Below are 4,309 nucleotides of genomic sequence, written 5' to 3' on the forward strand. Positions count from 1 at the left end.
TCAGAATTCCTGTACTACATCCTGAAAGGATTTCAATATGCCATCCAGATACAGATTTTTATTAGATACGTTGCTTGTTTTGTGTCGAACTGATGAGACCTGTGACCTTCATAAACTACTTTTAGACATGATATTCAGTTTTTTATTCTCCTCAGTCGCACCTGCTGTTTTGTTAATTCTAAGATTCAAACAGGGCTGTATATGATCCTCATGCCCGCTATGTCCTCTTGTCTTACTTTCAGTTGACAGTTCACTTTTAGAAGGTAATATTTATCAAATGGAAATATCTTCATAAATACATAGAACTATACCTTGCTTTTTAAGTGCATTAAGTTTGATACCAAATTATATCACGTTTTGTTGTATATTGGTTACCTAACCGTAGCCCTAACATCGTTGTTGTTGTTATATGTATATAGAAAATGCAGGTTAACTTAGGCTGTTCCTGTAAGAGATTCCATTCATTGTCTGCAGCACGTGAGGTGCATTGAGATTTTGAGCTTTGGCCCCTTTAACTTTGACCTAATCTCTATTATGCATGCGGTACAGTAAACAACATATGAGCCTGGTCTAACATAACTGATCAGTTGGGTACTTTGTAAATAAATGGTCTTGGTATACAAAGCACCCAAGTCTCACAATAAAAGAGGGCCCCTTTTGAAAAGACAACTCTGATAACCCTGCCAGGCAAAGTGAATCATCTGCCTGGTTGCACAATATTAATTAAAGGTTTGTTTCCACATGCAAGGGAGGCCAATGAAGTGCCTCTTTAGAGGTACAGAAAGAATTGAATTCTTTACACATTATCGAGCCCAACCATGCCAAATTGTCCCACAGTGCTCTGAAAAAGAGTTGCAGGGGAGCAACTCACTGTGAATAAAGGATGAATTCTCGTAACTCGCTTTAAAACTGGACTTACTAGAATTATGTGTAGAAGAAAGCAATTAAGAGTGGAACACGGTTTGGATGGTTAGCTTGCAGTGTTTACACCTACCATGTGAGCCCATGTGACTAAGGGGAGGGCAGGGTGTCCGAACACAGAGAAAAGAAGTTAGGCACAAGAATGTGAGGAGAGATGGAAACAGTGTGAGTAAGCACAGTGAAGTTGCAGAAGCTGTCCTGAAATCGAGGTAAGAAATTGCCTTTATTTCTCAGACAATGATGATGATATCTTTGCTTTTTGAAAGGTTAAGACTGTTTAATTCATATATTATGCCAAGAGTTAGCAAACATTAAGGTAGATGAATGGATGGTCACACTGACAATAATATCTAAACAGGGCTCTTTATGTGAACAAGGTTGTAGAGTCTTTACTGGTAGGGTTACAAAATATAGAAAATACATATATTTTCCACTCACCTTCTCTTCTTGTAGTGCAGGCACATAATATCGTAAACTGTGAAAGCTGTACGTGGTCCCTGCGTTTGCAATCAAGCGCATTTTGATGTGCTTGCTTGTCTACCTGCAAATGGACAGGAAAATGATATACTGTGTATAAATATACATATATTATCATCAGCAACTACTACTAAGTAGATACAGCCTGCTGTAGCATACCAGTAACATCCTAACCAAACTATTTTTATTTTCATTCATTCTTTACAATGAGCATAGCCAGTGCAATTGTTCCTCTCAACCAGTGATAACACATGACATGTAGTTACTTTTCAAAATGCGGATGTAGAGTTAAACTGTACTACACTTGCCATGTTTTTCCGTGATTAATTATTGTCACATACGTGTGTGCATAATACAACTCAGTGAGAATCTGCATCCATGCTATTTTTCTATAATGTGTGTTGTAATCAATGAATATGTCATGCAGGGCAACAATATGTCTCTTTTGATTTTTAGTTTAGGCATCAAGGCACATGCTCTATCATGCTACAAAGACAATGAATGAACAACACCATTTTTTGGTTCAGTCTATTTAGGAAATGTTTTGAATCTAATGATAAAATAATGGCATTGTTTTTTGAATGAGCTTTATCGATTTGTTCTTTTTTTAATCTGTAAAGCATTTGCAGGTGTTTATTAGGCCTCAATCTGAGCTTGTTACAATATAAAAATACAATGTATTCATTATTTTAGATCAAAACAGTGACTGATTTAGATATGGAGTAGCAATGAGTATTGTCTCACATATTGTGTGTGTAAAGTGTGGCTTTAACAGCAAAATTATAAACAAATAACAGTAGGATTACACAGTATCGCAATATTTATACTGTACTGAACCGAAACACAGACGCCAAGTCTCAATCTACAGTATTATTATATATGTGTTGGTCAGTTTGTCTGCTTGACAATCCCATTATGCAGCAATGAAATTTAAGTGAGATGAACAAACAGAAATTTGTTTTTTTAGGTAAAACAGAGGTTCACAATAAACATATTGATGTTGATGTTGAAATGATACCACCAATGTTGACAAAATGTGCTTTTTGGGGACATTATTTGAAATTTGAAAAAAAGGTCATAAATTGCAATATATGCAGAGCATGCCTTCGCCAACCGATGAAATGCAAATCCTACGGGACTGCAAGTGGTCTTGTGATACATACATGCTTCCACACCAGCTGTGATAACAAATTCATATTTGGAGCACAGGGAAACTTCCCCCCTTCAAAGAATGAATGGGTAAACAGACTTCTACTGTCAAACTTTGCACAATCATCCACCTGCCCAGTATACGTCAAACATTAAATGAAGTAGCAGTAACCCAAACCCCTGAGGTCTACATGTGCAGGTGTAGGTGCAGGTGTGCTTATGTCAGTTTTTTTAGTCAATAGTCCAGCCTGTGTCCAAGGTCGGCAAACTGTTGGCGTTGTGGCTGGCTAAATTTCGTATGAATAATATGGTACATTCTTGTTTGTATAATATTTACTGATCAACATTAACCCTATAAGTGAGCGAGGCAGAGAGGGAGGGACCCTGCCCAGAGGAAGCCCAGTGCCCCCATCCGGAGCCAGGCCCAGACGGTGGGCTCGTTAGCGAGCGCCAGGTGGCCGGGCTAGCCATGGCGCCAGGCTGGGCACAGCCCGAAGAAGCTACGTGGCACCCTTCTCTCACAGTGGAGAGCTGTGGTCTTAGGGTCTTAGGGACCCTAGAAGGACCAAAGGCCTGCAGCCTCTGCCTTGAAAGAGGCAAAAGCAGCGGGTGTGGGAGAAGTTCGGAGAAGACATGGAGGAAGGACTTTCGGTCAGCACCAAGGTGCTTCTGGAAAACCGTTCACCACCTCAGGAGGTGGAGAACCATACAAGCTGTGTACAGCAAGGAAGGGATTCGGTTGACCTCAACTGAGGAGGTAATAGGGCGGTGGAAGGAGAACTTTGAGGAACTCTTAAATTCAGCTGACACGCCCTCTAGGGTAGAGCAGGAGGATGATGGGGGATTGTTGTCAATTTCCCTGGTGAAAGTTGCTGAGGTAGTTGTGGCAATGCCCCAGGGATTGATGAGATCCGTCGAGAAATGCTGAAAGCTCTGAGCATGGAGGGGCTGTCTTTGTTGTCACGCCTCTTCAACATTGCGTGGAGGTCTGGGATGGTGCCTAGGGAGTGGCACACTGGGTTCCCCGGGAGAAACTGTGGGAGGTGCGGCGGGAGTATTTTGGGCGAGGGGGTCCCTTCTCAGGACCATCCAATCTCTGTAGGACCACAGCGAGAGCTGTGCCTGGGTTCTCGGTAGTAAGTCGGACTCGTTCCAGGTGAGGGTTTGCCTCCGCCAGGGTTGTGCTTTGTCACCAATCCTGTTTGTAGTATTTATAAACAAGATGTCGAGGCATAGTCGGGGCGGGGAGGGGTTGCAGTTCGGTGGGCTGGGGATCTCATCATTTCTTTTTGCGGACGATGTGCTCATGATGGCATAATCCACCTGTGACCTTCAGCACTCACTGGATCGGTTCGCAGCCGAGTGTGAAGTGGCCGGGATGAGGATCAGCACCTCTAATGGCGTTTTTCCACTGCTGGTAACAGCTTGCCTCGACACGCCTTGACTCGCCTCTACTCGACACGATTCTTTCTACGTTCGTTTTCCATTGCAAAATGAGTAACGTCTTAGCGTGGCTGGTCACCATAGCTACGCGTGATGAAGTAATTTTCAACCCGACTCACAACAGCACGTCGGCTACCTGCCGCAGCCAGAAGAAATGTTTTGTTTCAAAAGAAGCTGAAGGAAGCAACAAAAAACACCGCTAAAAAGGAGTTTGGGAATTCCACCGGAGTTCAGACGTCGTCATGACTGTTGTTCGCCGACACAAAAGGGTAAGTTAAGTTTCCTGGTAACGTTAGCTAACATTTGCATGTGTTAGGGG

At 42.4% G+C, this 4,309-nt stretch overlaps 1 protein-coding gene across 1 annotated transcript in view; it reads left to right on the top strand.

Annotated features, from left to right (window-relative positions):
* The first annotated feature begins 892 nt into the window (after nt 1–892).
* The window catches only part of LOC117935587 (sodium/bile acid cotransporter-like), an 8,763-nt gene continuing 5,346 nt past the window's right edge, over nt 893–4,309 (top strand). The window contains exon 1 of the mRNA XM_034857857.1: nt 893–1,130. The gene's annotated coding sequence lies outside the window, so the exon portion shown is untranslated. The remainder of the gene's footprint in view (nt 1,131–4,309) is intronic.

The sequence above is a fragment of the Etheostoma cragini genome, chromosome 20, assembly GCF_013103735.1.
Source record: "Etheostoma cragini isolate CJK2018 chromosome 20, CSU_Ecrag_1.0, whole genome shotgun sequence".
Lineage (NCBI taxonomy): Eukaryota > Metazoa > Chordata > Actinopteri > Perciformes > Percidae > Etheostoma > Etheostoma cragini.